Source organism: Schistocerca piceifrons, chromosome 4 (assembly GCF_021461385.2).
Source record: "Schistocerca piceifrons isolate TAMUIC-IGC-003096 chromosome 4, iqSchPice1.1, whole genome shotgun sequence".
Lineage (NCBI taxonomy): Eukaryota > Metazoa > Arthropoda > Insecta > Orthoptera > Acrididae > Schistocerca > Schistocerca piceifrons.
Genome location: NC_060141.1, coordinates 526,912,313 through 526,930,766, shown reverse-complemented (window position 1 = coordinate 526,930,766; position 18,454 = coordinate 526,912,313).

The window sequence follows — 18,454 nt, the reverse complement described above, 5'->3', positions numbered from 1 at the left end:
AACGCATGGAGGGGTTTAACATTTCGGCATTTTAGTTAGTCACACCGTGGCTGTAGATTGATTTGTGAATCAATCAATGGTGCCATTTTGTCTCAGTCGCGGACATTCCCACTGAAAGCGACTCATAGGTTCATTTCTCGCGAATAGATGAGTGGGCTGCGGAAACATCTGTGATGGTTTCGTCATAGAAATTTGTCCCCTACTGCAGTGGTGTCTCACGCCAGACGTAATGTACGCAGATAATGCGTGGCACGATGTCCTTAAAAAAATTCTGACAGATGTGTCACTTCATCCCGAAGACATTGTATTCTTTGCCTCTGTACCGTGCTTCTGAGAACATACACGGTTGCTGATCTCTTGTCACTGAAAGGCGGAGAATATTTTAAGACTGTAACGTCATGGAGCGGAAAGCAGAAAGTCCTTACAATCGCTTAACAGAAGATTCGGTATCAGATTTGGACGACATAATAGAGCGTGGCGTTGATAACAGCTGGGGCAGAATGCCTCCGGCAGTATACCAGAGGCCGCATAAACGGGCCAGCTCTGGACTCAACTCGCGCATGCGCCGTGAGTATCGTATTCGCCTGGCGAGGGGCGCACACTCGCAGCTGTTCCCAACTTGCACTTCCTGACTCCGGCCGACCACAAGCAAACTAAAGTTCCGCGGCGCGGTTATGTATCTCTCTCGCTCTCCACCACCCTCTGCCCCACGCCTCGCTACTTCTCGCCTCCCACCTCTCTCCTCTGGTTCCCTCTTCAGTCGGTTTTACTCGCTCGAGGGCATCGTCTTATTTCGTCTGAAGTTTGTTCAGCTTGAAACTTACTGCGTCGTATTTTGAAGGGATGAAAGATGAAACGCCTATTCCGCAAGCATCAGAGAAGGACTCAGTTCCTTAACTCATGCAAGTCAAAGCCGCCGGGTGTGCTACAGTCCTGGCCATGTCTGAAAAATGTACGGCTCTTCCCCAACAGTTATTTTTCCAGCATACACCCTATAAACTGCGGCACTGTATAAGTGAAGAGTTTTGATAACAGAATTGCGGGGGCATGACGTCTCTTCATGAAATTCCAGAACACTCGTAATTTCGCGTCAATGGCTTGTTGGAGGGAATTGAGGTTGGCATCCCTGCTGTCTTTAGTAGAGCGTTGCGTCGCACAGTTTGCGAATTTCGAGGTTGCAGAATTAGGGGACAACGCGCCTGCATTAAATTTTAACTCAAGGAACCCTTTACAGACACACACCAAATGAGAAGTGCTTAAGCCGTACTTGGCGTTATGAAAGGTTCACACGGTTTAAAAATGGCCGGGCGGAAGTTAAAAATGACCGTTCAGGACGACTTTGACGTCTACCGACAGCGATCATGTCAGGAATGAACGAAATTTTTCGTGCCAGTGGAAGACTGTCTGTCCGAGAGATTGCAGAAGAATGTAATAATTCAGATGGATCATGTAATGAAATCCTGACACAGCATCATGGAATGCATCGTGTTGCCGCCAAATTCGTCCCATAGCTCATGAGTCAAGACCAGAAAGACCTTCGCCTCGCGATCTGTGAAGAGGTTTCGGATCGCGCAAATAGGAACGAGAAGTTTCTTAAGATAATAATGACTGGTGAAGAAACGTGGATCCACGATTGTGATGTTGAGACCAAGGTTCAATCTTCACAATGGGAAAGGTTCTCCAAGGACAAAAAATGCTCGTCAGATCAGGTCAAATGTCAAAGCCATGCTCATAATTTTCTTTGACTTTAAAGGGTTAGTTCATCATGAATTCGTGCCACAGGGACAAATTGTTAATCGATGGTACTATCGGGACGTGTTGCGACACCTGCGAGAAAATGTGAGAAAGAAACACGGCCTGAAACATAGCGACACAGTTCATGGCTCTTGCGTCACGATAACGCACCCGTACATTCATCCTGTTGGTGGGTGACTATTGCACAAAAAACGAAATCACGATTCAGTGCCGCAATACATCGCTCATTGCAAAAGCAAATCAAGGTGCAACTGACTCACACACATACACATACAAACTTTTATTTGGTATGTACCAATGGGTAATATTACCCCAGAGATAAAATTAGATATAATTCACAGTTTACGATCGCAGTTTTCTGGTGGTTTCACTTAGTCATCAGGCGAATGCCCAAATATTTCCAATTGGGATTCCTTCTGCCTGGCTCCCAGCCATTTGGAATATTTGGCTGGAGGGGGTAAGATCTTACAACAGTCCGCCCAGCTTTTACGAGCAGGAAATAACAAATGTGAAAAAACTTACGACTATCATTAACTGTTATCTCTCGTCCATCATTCCACGCTGGCAGAATCCATATTCCTACATTTACGGAGAGGGTTTGACGCAGTGTTCCACCGCAGATTGTTAACGAAGGTCCTAGTGTACGGAATAGGTTCCCAGTTGTGAATGTTTGGACGAATTCGTTACTAATATAACTGAATACATTGTCGTGGACATGAGTGTTCTTCAGAGACAACGGTACCCTCAGCAGTACGCCAGGTAGGTTGTGACGGGACTGCTATTATTCCCTATGTACGAGTACATAAATGATCTGACGGTCAGTGTTGGGAGTAATCTGCGCTATTTCCCGATGATAATGCAATTTATGGTAGGGTGTCACCTTTGAGAGACTGTAGGAAGCTGCAGGGTGACTGAGACAAACTTTCTATTTCGTGTGATGGATAGCATTTTCCTAAACGTAGAAAAATGGAATTAATGAAGGTAAGTAAGAAAAAAAATATTATAATGTTCGAACACACAGACACGTCGATTAAATATCTGGGCCTAACTTTCAGTGGTGGTAGTGTGGACATAACGAGGAAAAATGTTCAATAAACGTGGGCTCTAAATTGCATACCTGAGGAGCTATGACCATTCGTTCATCTTCGCTAATGTGAGACGCATCTCCTCTACTGAGCAAGTGTTCATAGCTGTTGAGGTACGCACTTTAGAGCCCACGTTTATTGGACATTTTTCCTCGTACTTGTCCACACTATCACAACTGAAAGTTACCAACCCTACACTCTCCGCAACACAAGAACCGGTACATGTATTCAACTGTGAGAGGTGTCAGAACGGTTTTCGTTTATAACTTTCGACTCGTTCGTTTCCGGTACATGGATCCTTACTTCAAATTAATACATTTATCGTTCTCCATCATCCTAGAAAGTCTGTAACATCATCATGGAATCACCCAGTGTATACGTCCATTTGCAGACGCCCACACCTATAACTTTGACGGTCTGTAGTCTCGTTGGTTGACGTTTCCGGACATGGGTTCCTATTCAAAATACGATGTACTCACTCCCCTCTACAAGACCTAGAAGTCTATAACGGGAATTTCCGACCACCCTGTATATCCTTTAACTGAATGTCGCATCAAGATAATACGAGGCTATTCTATCACTGAGCTCATAAAGATATAATGTCAACAACAAATTTCTTGTAACGACAACTAAAACGAGAAGCGGACAGGAAATGTGCACAACAAAATGGAGGACTGAAAAAGATGCTGGGAGGAGGAAATCTGGAAAGTACAAGTTGGAATATCAACAATATTACGAAAACGGTAAATTACTGTGTGTGTGATGTGTGTCTGCCTGTGTGAATGTTTGTGTGTTTTCCCTTCTTTTCTGAAGAAGGGTTTGGCCGAAAGCTTAGTGTGTAACAGCCTTTTCACTGTGCCCATCTACAACTAAGTGTATCATCTTCACGGTGAGCAGCACTCAGTCCTTTTTATAGCATTGTAGAAGGAGGAAGTGTATATATGGCTATTGCCTAATGTGAGTATTAAAAGATACAAAAGTAAATTGTTATTTTTGGTAAGAGATAACGATTTTGGGGCGTTGTTTAGAGTCGGAGAGGAAAATGAAATTCAAACTAGTTACGAGATGGCGTGAGGAGTATGAAGATAGGAGGGAGGAAAGATGTGCTGGGAGACTTGCAACAGCTGCACTCAGCGATTTGTTAGAAGGTTACAGATGGTAGGAAGTTGAATGTCAAGTTCGCGTAACATGCTGAATTTCCTCGTGGATTTTTTCAGCCTTTTTTTTCAGCTCCCCTTTTGGAAATTAGCTTGTAGCAGCTACCATTCTGATCTTCAGCAGTAGAGCTTTACGGAAAAGTCATGCAAGATTATACAGTTAAAAGGACATGCGAGTATTTTGGAAATGACTGATTCGAAATTCTATTGCTGATGTGGACAATGATGGCTGAAGTGACGACAGTCTCGTTGATTGGTTGATGGTGTCTGTGGCTATGGAGAGAAGGAGAAAGGATGACATATGGACATCGACATGTGAAAGAAGGTAGCAGTGTTGTTGAAGTGAATCGGTTTATAAAGATTGGAGTGTCACGTTGACAGGTTGATAGGAAGCGGTTTTAGGAAATGGTTTTGTGTGATTAGAAGTTAAGGGAATTATTCTGGAGGGCCGTATTTGTTGCTTTCTCGCCCATAAAGGTTTAGTCACAGAACTGGGACGTTGGCAAATGTTTAAGTGACGTGGCATAAGGACTTGAATAGGCAGTGAGGTTGTTTTAGAAATAAGTAACTTTGGGACTTCGGTGGAATGTGGAGAGGACGTTTAATATGACGTGATAAAGGACCGAGGACTTTTCAACACCTTGGTTGTTTCGTAGATCAGTTGTCACGGTTAGGATCATATCGTCTAAATGGAAACAGCCAATTAATTTATTTTATTCATCTTTCATTAACATTCCCTTCTACTGAGGAAAGGTTGGCAGCAGCGAAGTTGCTGCTTTTTACTCTTTTGAGTACATAATTTTAAAACTTTATATAAAATAATTTAAATGGGAAAAACAGGTGCTGATTTTTATCACTAGATGATTGTGATGTGATGTAATATTTTCTGTATTAAGTGATGTGGTGGAATTCCTGGGTATCTGTGGGTAGGGATTGTTGCGTTGGAAATACTGGGGAGGATATTATGTGAAAAAATGGCGTGAGACGTCTACTGGACAGGAACCGACGCGTAGGATAATGGTGTTACAAGATGAGTGGGATATGAGCAGGGGTAAAGAAAGGATGGTTAAAGACTTCATCTGGGAGAGGCAGGGTAAGGTATGGTTGAAAGAAAAGGTAAATTTCAGAGGTGAGTTCATGGTGTAATATTGGAAGGCGAATGAAACTAATTTGGGAAAGAAATTAGGTCGGATTATCAAAGATTGTGAAGAATTCAGGGTGTATAAAGTTTACGGGATATGTACAGAGGCGGATGTTATACGTGGGTGTCTGAGGAGCTGGTTCAGGGTACGAGTGGGAGAAAGTCGTCCGATATGGAAAGGAGGACTTGGAGCGAGTGACAAAATTTTAGAGAAGCGGAAGTCTAAGCTAGAATAGCATTCGTAAAGACGGGGAGCATGAGGGTTTTACAGACATGAAAGATAATCCTGGAATTTATTCGTCATGTTCGTCTGATTAGTAGTTTCACCTTACAGTTGGCCTTTTCTGGATGCTTCGCGATGCTCCAACTTTGAGGTTAGTTTTCGATCGATTGCTAGCTCAAGTAATTTTTGAGTGTTAGGGTTGTGTGGTTGTGCATTGTCAGTAAAAGACTAGGATAGAATACTAGGGTGGGTTTCGCATGAAGATGGAGGGCTACCGCACCTTACATCAGGAAGTGAAACTGTCGAGATGAAGCTGCTGGGCTCAGCTAGTTACTAATAGTAAGCTTTTGTTGTAATCGTTCCCAACCGTATTGGGAAGAGAGTTCAATTACGGAGCAATTGCCAGGTTCGTCCCTCACCTGTTGGAGAGGTCTTGCAGTGCTAACTAGGCAGAACCTGAAGACAAACCGCGGTGGCCGACATTTGCGGCGCTACTGACGTGAATCTCGGCGCCGCTTTCCGTCGCGAAACGCCCCTGGCGCCTGCCACCATCTAATTGCGTCACAGCGCTCGGACCGTAACTCAAGACCGCACACTGCCCTGGTTCCCTCAGCCGGCGCGACGCGGCGCCACCGCCTGCCCGCGCTCTCCTTCCGCCCTCTAGTATTAAATAAGTAATTAAATTAGGAACGTGGGACAATTCCATTCCGTTTATTGCTGGCATCCATTCTCACTTGCAATTTTTTTAGCCATCTCCTCTCCATTTGTGTCCTCTCTCTCTCTCTCTCTCTCTCTCTCTCTCTCTCTCTCTCTTTCCTTCTCTTATTCGTTCTGTCTCTTCTGGGCCCGAAAATGTTCATTAGTGACCACGTTAGGCGCTGTTATGCGGAGCAACACTTGCGCAAAGCTTGTCTCGCTAATTAGCTCAAATAGAATTTGTAGCTGCATATTGAAAGTGTGCTCGAAGTTCGGATGTTTTTTGATATTCATACCGCTTTGCTATTTTCCTGTTAATTAATCAAATAGCTTACAATATGATTACTTTTGTTGCAATTCATCTGCACAAACAATTTCAACTAGCTCTCTTTTTATTCCTTACAGCTGGTCTCGGCTACGTAGTAGACACTCAACGTATCGCAGCTGCATCCATCTAACTGATTGACAATATTTTCTTGACCCTCACTGCTTTCTAGGAGAGAAAAATTTATGAATAGTGTTCATCCTTCGCACAGAATACGACAACCTGTAGCCTTAAGTCCACTGTCTAACGAAATTTGTTGCTGTGGAGCACAGTTAATCGAATAAGATCGTTAAATTGATAGACATCTGTAAAGAAAAATAAATTGCATGCGGCAGTAGGTGTTAATATTTACTTCACCTTCATGATTACCTACACAAACAACATTAAAATATAAGACTATGTTTATACATTTTTCCAGTATGAGATTTTCAATCTGCAGCGGAGTGTGCGCTGATATGAAACTTCCTGGCAGATTAAAACTGTGTACCGGACATTTTTATTTTTTTTTTCCTTCATCATTCAGTCCACTGGTTTGAAAGTCTTCCATATCCTCTTATTATGCACTGATATTTTTCATATCTGATTACGGATTTCGATATCCTCGCCGGGCTCGGATGTGGAGATGGGTATCTACACATCATTGGTCATCCAGAGTTATTTCGTTTCGCGCCGGTACCGCGGGCGGCCCGAATTTCGCCTCAGCTGGCAAGACCCTCTGACGGTGTAAGCTAGGAGCGCATTCCTAGTTCAGTTGTGCTGATGTTCCCGATGCTTTCCGATCGTCGTCATTATTTTCGCGTACAATTTCTCGTTTGCTCTTTATTTTACTCTCTACTTGCTCTTTTCACGTTTTGGATTACTAACGGCCTGTCGTTTCGGATCTGTATATGGCTTTTTGCCACTCGGTCCTTCAGTCACTCGCCGTTCTCTCAGGAACTGACACGGACGCACTCCCCCAACTGGATTGCGTGGTACTAAACTTTGAAAACCATCCACGAGGGGCATTCAGTAAAGAATGCAACACATTTTTTCTCTGAAAGCGGGTTGGTTTTATTCGGTATTCCAATACACCATGTTATTACCTACCCTTTTGGCTACAAATCCCTATTGTTCAACATAATTTTCGTTCAATGCAACGGCCTTATGCAACTTACTGGAAGGGCCTGAATTCTAACGTCTTGCTGCATCAATAACCTCTCCATTACCCAAGTACTGCTTCTCCGGAGTGCAACCTTCATTGGGCCAGCCAGAGGCAACTCGGAAGATGCGAGATGTGGGCTAGAGGGTTGACGAATAACGGTCCAACGAAGTTTTGTAAGCTCCTCTCAGGTGGTCAGACTGGTACGAGGCCCTGCGATGTCATGGAGAAGGAGTAGTTCGTTTGTATTTTTGTGGCGACAAACACGCTGAAGCCGTTTCTTCAGTTTCCTGAGGGCAGCGCAGTGCAGTTCACAGTTGATAGTTGCACCGTGAGGGAGGACATCAGACAGAACAACCCCTTCAAAGCCCCAGAGGACCATCACCATGGCTTCACCGGCTGAGGGTGCGGCTTCGACATTTTTTCTTCGGAGCAGAGGAGATATGGCGCCACTCCACGGATAGCCGTCTTGTTCCTGGTTCGAAGTGGTGAACTCATTTTCATCGCCACTGACGATGATCGACAAAAAATTGTCACGATCAACCTTGTACGGCGCATGCAGTTCTGCTCAGATGAGCCACCGTTGCTCTTTATGGTGTTCTGTTAAGCGGCAAGGAAGCCAAGGGCCACACACCTTTGAGTAGTCCAACTGGTGGACGAGTGAGTCTGCGCTGCCAACGGAGACGTCCAGTTGAGCAACGAGGTGTCTGATTCTGATCCGTCGGTCGCTTCGAATGAGAGTGTCCGCACGTTCCAACATTGCAGGACTCACAGCTGTGTGCAGCAGGCAGGTTCGTGGGAGATCGGACTGGTTTGCGCGACCTTTTGCGATGGTGACATACGCCTCGCCCAACGACTCACCGTTCTTTTGTTCGCTGTCAGGTCTTCGTAGACATGGTTCAAATGGCTCTGAGCACTATGGGACTTACCATCTTAGGTCATCAGTCCCCTGGAACTTAGAACTACTTAAACCTAACTAACCTAAGGACATCACACACATCCATGCCCGAGGCAGGATTCGAACCTGCGACCGTAGCAGTCCCGCGGTTCCGGACTGAAGCGCCTAGAACCGCACGGCCACCGCGGCCAGCTCTCCGTAGACATCTGCAAGAGCATATAAATAGCTGCGATAGTCGCTTTCCATCAAAACAAAATGATAGCTCTCTGCTTGGAAAGCACCTCAGTAACAGACGGGACTTAATGGAACTGTAGGGACTGAAGTGAGAACATTCTGCGGTCCCACAACAAATTCCGCATTTTTCGACCTAAAACTGGACGAGGAAAACGTAACATGTTGTTTTGTAAGGCGGGCAACCACAGCCAAACTTCGACATTTTTTCAAAGAAAATTCCGCACTGGCTGTATGAATGATTTTATTAAATTTGCGACCGGTTTCGCACCACTTATCGGTGCATCTCAGGCAATATACGCTATTTATAACATAGTAACATAGAACATTGCCCTGTAGCCACTCCTCACCATTCGCGTCCAATATACCGTCATCTGGTGAAAGCGGTAGCTAAAATTTAAAAATCTTTTTATCTTTTTAAATTTATTTATTAATTTTTTTTTAATGATGGGAGCGGCAATGACTGTGCAAGTTGAGAGGAGCCGCGCGGCAGCGGACACGGCCTCGCATATTAGGAGAAATGGTCGTTGAGAATGTAAATATTAGAAGAAATCGGTTGTTCGGAATGTTCACCCCTTGGAGAAGCTTTGCCTAACACGTGAGAGATACGTATTCTTTGATTTCCAAAGACTGTAGAATTATCGAGCAGAATTCGGGCGAGAGAAGGCATCACTAGTAGTTGTCGGTAGAGAGGGAAAGAGAGTGTTGGGTCACGTCACAGTAAGGAGTTTGGACGACACTTGTGCCGCAATGACATTTTTATTTCAGATGTTCCATGATGTATGATTTGAGGGTAAAGAATTATTTTTGAGAGGAATGCATAGCGAGACAGCACTTCGAAGAAATGTAATTTGTATTGAGTTTGCTTCGCTACAAGCGCGAGTTTAGCAATCATAATAGTGTAGATATTTTATTGTGTCTAATAATACCTAATAATATTCATGTATTCAGTATTCTAATTAATTTTGCCCACCAAGGTTAAAGATCCTTCCTTAGGAATCCAAGAGAGTAAATCTTGCGTAATCTAAATATTGTGATGCAGCGAAATTTATGGTGCATGGTGATGCTAAGAAAGACAGTGTTGAAAAATGGTTGTTATTAATACTAGTTCGTATTTTCTTTTGTGTCATTAAAAGAACTGAATACAATTTCAGAGTGATTACCTATTAATTTAAAAGTATTTCACTAAAATTTATCCTCACTAGTGAAATGAGGAACATGTTTCGTAAAAAGTTTCACTGTAACGCTTTGCACCACTGCGTGAATAGTGATTAGCATTTTTTGAAAGAGGCTGAAGAAGTTTAATTTGCTACAGTAGCCTAATTAATACTACAAGAAGGCGAACTGCCACACAGTGTTTTATTTCAGCTCATCATTTTTGCAGTGCAGCTACAGCACAGCCAAGTTATCTGTTGCAAGGTAAGAAACAATTATACGGCCTAAATGAACATTTTGAGAGATAATTAAGGGTAGTTTCCACCAGAAAATTTTCATGTTAGTTCAGTAGATGCGTTCTTATAACAGAGCACGTTTTCGTTACGTATCATTTAAGCATTGTGTGTGATTATATCATGATAAAGTCAATCTGAGTATTCTGGTGAATCATTCTTCATATACGATCTAATCTACAGACAGTCAAATGCGTTTCAGATTAATTGCTATCACAGTCATTAAAAGTTATTTACATAGAGAAGTTTGTGTTTGAAAGCAGTATAGCAAAGGTGATGCTAGATAAGACTCAGTAATCGGAATTCACACTATTAGCGCGAGGTTTTGACAGACACGTATTTTAAACCAACCACGTATTTAATTAGGTTCAGCTTATTATACCCCATGTTGTCTATCATCTGTTTGGCCTACTTTTAGTCCTCCGCCGGTACTACTACTCTCCATTGCTCCTTCCAGCCTAAATTCTGTAGCAGATGTTCCATTAACATGATCCATCGGGCAGGAATTCTTCAAATTCTTCTCAGCGTGTCTATTCTTTGTAGTATCTCTTCATTTCACGCTTTATATGATCACATAATTCTTTCATACCCCCACATTTCAATTTATTTCACTTTCTTTTCTGGTTTTATCAAGCTCTGCGTTTCCCTCCCAAACATTAATATACTCATGTATATTTTGAGATAATTTTTCTGCTGCTTGTTAGTATTTAATATAACCACAGTTCTTTAATAATCTTTCTTATTCTCTTCCTTCCAATCTGATATTATACTTCCCTCTCTCTGACTATCTTGTGTACTCTTGTTACATGGTCTACTACGGTGTCTTATATAATTTTGATATTGAGCAAACAGATTCGTTTCACTTAATCTTCAATATCTTAAGCGTCTTTCACCTGCCAGGGTAGCCGAGAGCACTAACGCGCTGCTTCCTGGAGTTGGGTTAGGCGCGCCGGCCCCGGATCGTTCTGCCCCCCCCCCTCCCCCTCCCCGGATTAACAACGAGGGCCAGTGTACCGGTCAGCCTGAATGTGATTTTCAGGTGGTTTTCCACATCCTGCTAGGTGAATAATGGGCTGGTCCCCACGTTTCGCCCGAGTTACATGGCTCGCAGACATCTGAACACATTCGCACTATTTCATAGATTACACTAGACGCAGACATTTGGAGCACACTAATTCCTTCCTGAGGGGTATGGGGTGGCGACAGGAAGGGCATCTGTATACCCCTTAACATTAACATGCCACATCTGATTAACCAGCAGACCCCGCAAGTCGGGATAAATGCTTGAAAAGTGAGACCTTAGGTCTTAGGTATCCTTCCTTTTTTTTTTTTTTTAACTCGAAGTCAGTGCCAAATAAGGATTCTAATCCATTGAACATTTATTTTGCATCTTCCTTATTATCACTCTGAAGTTAGGACAGCAACGTCTTGCGTGTATCCCTTTTCTTCCTTGCATCATCATCGTCATCATCACTATCACCACCATCACAAATGTTAAAACTGACGATATGATGCTATTCTACCTTATTCCCTACTTACCTCGAACTTGTCTTTCGCGATCTTCCACTTATGTTTCTGCGGTTTGGTTTTTGTAGATATTGAAAATTAATCCTCTGTTTGTGTACACTGAACCTCATTCTTCCACAATTCTGAATCTCTCACTCCACTACACATTGGAATTCCTTTTACTATGGCTTGGCTGTAACCATCATATTCTCGTAAGTCTGCATACACATTGGCAGAAAATCTGAGAGATTCCATGCCTTCTTTTGCATGTCGCCTCTCATTTTCATCAATTTTATTAATGCTTTATATCATTTCACAGTGGGAACGGGCCAAATAAGGTCACTGTGATGAGAGTATTTGTAAAAAAAAATGGTTCAAACGGCTCTGAGCACTATGGGACTTAACATCTATGATCATCAGTCCCCTAGAACTTAGAACTACTTAAACCTAACTAACCGAAGGACAACACACAACACCCAGCCATCACGAGGCAGAGAAAATCCCTGACCCCGCCGGGAATCGAACCCGGGAACCCGGGCGTGGGAAGCGAGAACGCTACCGCACGACCACGAGATGCGGGCGGTATTTGTACTGAGAGCTCAAATTACTTTTCACTTGATTGCTGTGCATGTTGGGAACTGTATGTGGTCTTGCTTTTAGTTTTCTTTGTTACTTTCCTGGGTGGCTTGCGAGGCGAGCACCGGAGGACGACACACACTGCGTTTTCGTGGGGAGTCCGCACTTCCACGAATACGGAGAGCGTCGTACATCAATGGACTCGAGCGACTGTCGGGGCGACTGGCCTCGGTCAAGTTTCGCTTATTGTATGGAGCGCGAAACGAGCTGCGAACTGTCTGAGTGTCACTACAGTTTATGTGTTTACCGAACCGGTGAGTCTGGAACGAAGACTCGTGGCGCCGACTGACTGCATTGTCTTCATGAGTCTGAGAATTTTTGTGGATGGTGCCCTGCTGGTTACGACTGTCTGGCGCCAGATGGCCAGTGGTCTTGGCATGCTGTTTCCGTAGCTGGTCAAATGGAAAGTTCAGTGTCCCCAGCTAAATGGCAGAGGCATCATTGGTCAACTTAAACTGAACCCAGTTGATGTCATAAAACCCTGCACGAAATTGGGGGGAACGGTCACTATTGGCGCAGATGATGTTCTGAGATAGTGTGGGGGAATTTTGGAATCAGAACTGAATGTGCATTCGCGGCTTTTTGAGGGTAGTGGGGAATTGAATAACGATGGCTTGGCTCTTGCGTTGCGTGGCCGCAGGGCTTTCGGGATCTGATCCTCGTTGGAATCGGACGGTCTTGCGACTTAGTCGCACTTTTTCAGAACCGTTGTGGAGCATGAATACCGTCATACTCCAGTTTCAGTCTGCGACTTAAGACCCAGGTTCTTACTCTGTGTTTTCGCACCTGTATCGACAGGGCGAGTTTAGGCGGTTTTGTTGTGTCTCTTCCTGGAGATACATCCTCATGCATCCAAGAGTTTCCCTGCTTCGGCCAGGCGAGTGAAACTTAAAATTCTCGGACAGTATTCGAGGTTATAGGTTGAAAGAGACCTGCTCCACAGCAGGAGTCGGCGCCTACATCATCGGCCTACTGACGACGTGCTGCAGATTTCAGGACTGCTAAAGTGTTTTGCGGCTTTGGCTTAGTAGGACCTACAACTTTTTACTGAAGTCCTCGGCAATTCGTGCGATCGCTTCGCTACAAATCCACCTTGTTTGTTTCTCGATGTGTTCCCATTTGAGCTCTCACTGCTAATCGCGATACTGCATTATAGTCGGGGGACTAATATTTGATTCATTAGGACCCCCAGTCATTATCGTCAGTCTCTTGCATCACAGCGAGTATGAGCCCTTTGTTCTCGAGCCAACTCTTATTCTCATAATAGTTCAGTATACCCTATCTTTTACCCTACTGTTGTCCGCCCCCGGCAGCTAAGTGGTCAGCGCGACAGACTGTCAATCCTAAGGGCCCGGGGTCGACTCCCGGCTGGGTCGGAGATTTTCTTCGCTCAGGGACTGGGTGTTGTGTTGTCCCAATCATCATCATTTCATCCCTATCGACACGCAAGTCGCCGCAGTGGCGTCAAATCGAAAGACTTGCACCAGGCGAGCGGTCTGCCCGCCGGGAGGCCCTCGGCACATGACATTATTATTACTAGCCTGCTGTTTGTATCGACAATCAAGTACCTTTGTGTTCTGATTTATAATAAATCTCATTATAATATTTAATCCGCATATCATTTCGTAGATAGATGCAGAATCCCATTTCCTGTCGTTTATTATGATAAAATTCCTTTTTTTTTACTGAGTAGATTACGATTTTTATTAAATTATTGTGAATGTGTACTCCCTATTTTACAAACTAGCGGGGTTCACCGTCAATTCCTTTCGTTATCGTTGTACACATCATTAATTAGGTGGTAGGTAAGGAGGGGGTCGAGTGCATGTCTAGTTCTTATGCAAAATTCACCAGTATTAAAGAGGTACATACCCTTCTCCACCTCGGCGCCTCGCAAATCGGCGATACGACGCCCGATAAGAAAGCTGCTTGTCACAGTGTAACAGAAAAGGGTATTTCACCATTATCAAAAAAATGGTTCAAATGGCTCTGAGCACTATGGGACTTCAACATCTGAGGTCATCAGTCCCTTAGAACTACTTAAACCTAACTAACCTAAGGACATCACACACCCCCATGCCCGAGGCAGGATACGAACCTGCGACCGTAGTAGTCACGCGGTTCTGGACTGAAGAGCAGATAACGGCTCGGCCACAGCGGCCGGCTCACCATTATCCATTAACACATACTTGCCCTTGAAGCTGGTATTACTGAGTGCAGTCCGGTTGCAGACCGCTTCATTGGTAGGATACTAAAGAATTGGCAAGGAGATTGCTTACAATTCTCTCGTGCGCACATACCAGAATACTGCTCAGTGATGTGGCGCCCATACCAGGTAGGACTAACAGAGGTTACTGAACGTATACAAAGAAGAACAACACGAATAGACACAGGTTTGTTTGATTTGTGAAAGAGCATCGTGGAGATGCTGAAACAGCTGAACTGGCAGACGATTAAGAGAGACGTAAACTACGCGGTAAAACCTTCTTACAGAATTTCAGGAACCAACTTTAGGTGTCGAATCTCCCCGTCCGTACAGAAGCGTGTTAGAGTGCCGCATCCGGGGACGAGGAGATTCGGCGGTCGTCAGTTGAATCCGCTCGTCGAATTAACGGCAAAGGTCGGTGTGAGGGCCAGTCTGGATACAATTTTGAAGCAGTTTCCCATATCCCACTAGGTGAATTCCGGGCTGATAGCCAAGTCCCTCCTCAGTTAGACGAATCGCAGATCTTTAGAATACTTTCGCTAACTTTCACATGAATAATATTACAAGCACACAGTTGGAGTACACGTACTCCTTCGTGGGGTGTGGCGACAGGAAAGACATCCGTCTACACCATAAACTAACCAAGTCAAATCCGTTAATAGCCATTCCGACCATACGTCGATGCCGCACAAAAGCGCAAGGAAAAGTGATCAATCTAACAAAATACTACAACCACGCAAGTATGGCTCCAGTAGGAATCAGGAAGACTAATTACAGCACGCAAAGAGGGGTTTAAGCAATCATTCTTCCCGCGTTCCCTACGTAAAAAACGGGAAGAAACCCAAATAACTGAGCGAGATGGCGCAGTGGATTGTACACTGGACTTGCATTCGGGAGGACGAAGGTTCAAACCCGCGTCCGATCATTCTGATTTAGATTTTCCGTGATCTCCCTAAATCGCTTCAGACAAATGCCGGGATGGTTCCTATGAAAGGGCACGACCGACTTTCTTCCCCACCCTTCCCGACGGATGACCTCGTTGTTTGGTCCTTCGCCCCAAACCAACCACCCAACCAAACCCAAATAATTGGTGCAGTGGAAAGTACCCTCTGGCATGCACTTCACAGTGGCAAGTCGATAGACCCACGTCCTAATGGCGATGACATCCGGTGATGTCTGTAATGTTTTGGACTGGTTATCAGAACGCAAGTCCACTGCAGTGCAGTTATTTGTATTTTGTTCTGTAATCTACATCGAATAATTTGCCATATTGGCGATTATGTCTATTTTTTGTTATCAAGAGTGTGATCATAATCCTGCGATGTCCCAGAGAAAGTAGACTTTCACTGCAACCAGCCGGCCGCGGTGGTCTCGTGGTTCTAGGCGCTCAGTCCGGAACCGCGCGACTGCTACGGTCGCAGGTTCGAATCCTGCCTCGGGCATGGATGTGTGTGATGTCCTTAGGTTAGCTAGGTTTAAGTAGTTCTAAGTTCTAGGGGACTGATGACCACAGATGTTAAGTCCCATAGTGCTCAGAGCCATTTGAGCCCATTTTCACTGCAACCCTTACACACTCTTGTAAAAGAAGGGATGGTCCCGTGTGGCAAATTTCAGTGAGTGAGGTGGCGCATTTTTAAGGAACTGGAAACAAATTCATCAGGAACTAAGTTCAAATTGGATCTACAGTTTCCCTGAATTTCTTAGCGTGAATGCTATGTAGCACCCTTTGAAAAAGAGCTGCCCATTTCCTTACCGATCGTTATCCAACATTGCCTATTAAATATGTAGCTATCGACAATATTTTAAACGGTTGACGTCCTTCCTTTCCCTCCATATGCAAAGTTTTCGTCCGTCCAATTAGCTGTGTGGTCAGCGTGTCTGGTTGCCACACAGCGGGCCAGGATTCGATTTCCGGCCGATTCTGAGATTTTCTCCGCTCGGAGACTGCAGCGCCCAGAACCGCACGGCCACTACGGCCGGCAGTTTAGTTAGGTTTAAGTAGTTCTGGAGTTCCAGGGGACTGATGACCTCAGACGTTAAGTCCCATAGTGCTCAGAGCCATTTTAATTTGAGAAATAAGTCTTTTGAAATACAGGGTGATTCTTATTAGCGTTTTTAATGTAACATGCATGCGACAGTAAATATCAGGAAATACCCCAAAAGTGGATGGCAAGTGTTGAACATGTGACGTCACCAGATGTACCTCGCCGCACGAGCAGCGATGGAGCCTGTCGGTCTGTCCCACCTGATCATCACAACCCAAGCCAAGCATTCACGTCGATGTTTCTCCGGGCGTACGTACGCGATTTCAGCGTGTGGGGTTCAGGTTTCGAGTTTTGAGTTTGGCGGGCAGTGTTCTTTTGCGCTGCGTTAGACTGTAACGTGTTTATATTGAGGTAAGATTTATTAATTTATTTACCGTTTCGCGGTCTCCGCTGGTTAATTGCTATGTACAGTGCACCATAAACCACCGTACTGCGTCAAAAGTAAATAAGTGTAAGCTTCCAAATTGCATCCCTACCAGTAAATGACCTACAAAACTTTACTAAACAGAGTCTGTAGACGAAGAAAGAAAGCCTAAAAGGTAAGGAACACGAAATTAGAGCAGCTTTTGCTTCATTTCAGCGAGGACAATAGTTTTGTAATATCTACGTTTACAACAGATCACATTTACAAAAGGTGTTCTAAACCACAGTAGTCTATTTTAGCGATGTGTAGCACTGCCCCTACCGGCGAGGGAAGGATGGACAAGCACAATCGCTACACGAGCGGCGAGGTACGTCGTCCAGTGAAGTCACATGTCCAGTATTATTGTGATCCATTTTGGGGTATTTCACAACATTTGCGGCCCCATATGACTTGTATTAAATTACTTGTCTCAGCGCCATCTAAGTCGCTTCGGTGGTTTCTAAACGTTAAGAAGAATCACGCCGTTTAATGTGCTAGGGTCACAGTGGTACTGTCAGGGGATACCATGAGGTGTAGTGACGCTCAGCATTCAGCAGCGGAACAGAGCATTAGCCCAAATACCGTCCCAAATTGCGGCCCTCTCATTGCCCTTCGTCCAGCATCCCCCTGCAGATGGCCTCCCAACTAGAAAATTGGCCAATTGACCGCGAGGCACTGGACGGCGAGCGCAAAGGGAGACACGGGCCAGGTCGCGGAACGTGGCTGCTTGGCCGTGGCGAACTCTCCTCTTGTGCTCACCACGTTGCCATCTCAACAATGGCACTTTATTTTGCCCGTATAGGTATGATTTACGCCGCGTTCTGTTCCCAACTATCTTGCGGTGGCACAGCCACATTTTTTACTTTTTTTGAATTCTATCGAAATTCGTGGGAACCACACCCAGTAATGGAATCGAATGCCAAATCACACATGAATGAACGAAATCTGTGATAATTACGAATAGTGGGTATCCGGTGTAATCCATACGTATTATAAAAACATATGTATGTTTGTATGACTGCGTGCGTGTGTGTATGTTCCACACCTCCTAAACTACTGGACCGGTTTCAAGCAAATTTATTGCCCATTTCTCTTACTGTCAGGCAAAAATCGATGTGGGGGTAAGAACCAGCCACCTATCATACTTGAGGAAAGACACTGTAGAGCCAAAGAAACTGTTACACCTGCCTAATATAGTGTAGGGGCCCCGCGAAAACGCAGAAGATCCGCAACATGACGTGGCTTACATTCGACTAATGTCTAAAGTAGTGCTATAAAGAACTGATGCCACGAATCCTGCTGGTCTGTCCATAAATCCGTAAGACTACGACGGGGTGGAGATCTCTTCTGAACAGCGCGTTGCAAGATATCCCAGATATGCTAAATAATGTTCATGTCTGGAGAATTTGATGGCCGGCGGCGGTGTTAAACTTAGCAGAGTATTGCTGGAGCACTCTGTAGCAATTCAGAACGTGTGGTGTCCTGCTGAAATTGCCCAACTCCGTCGGAATGCGCAATAGACTTGAATGGATGCAGGTGATCAGACAGACTGCTTACGTAC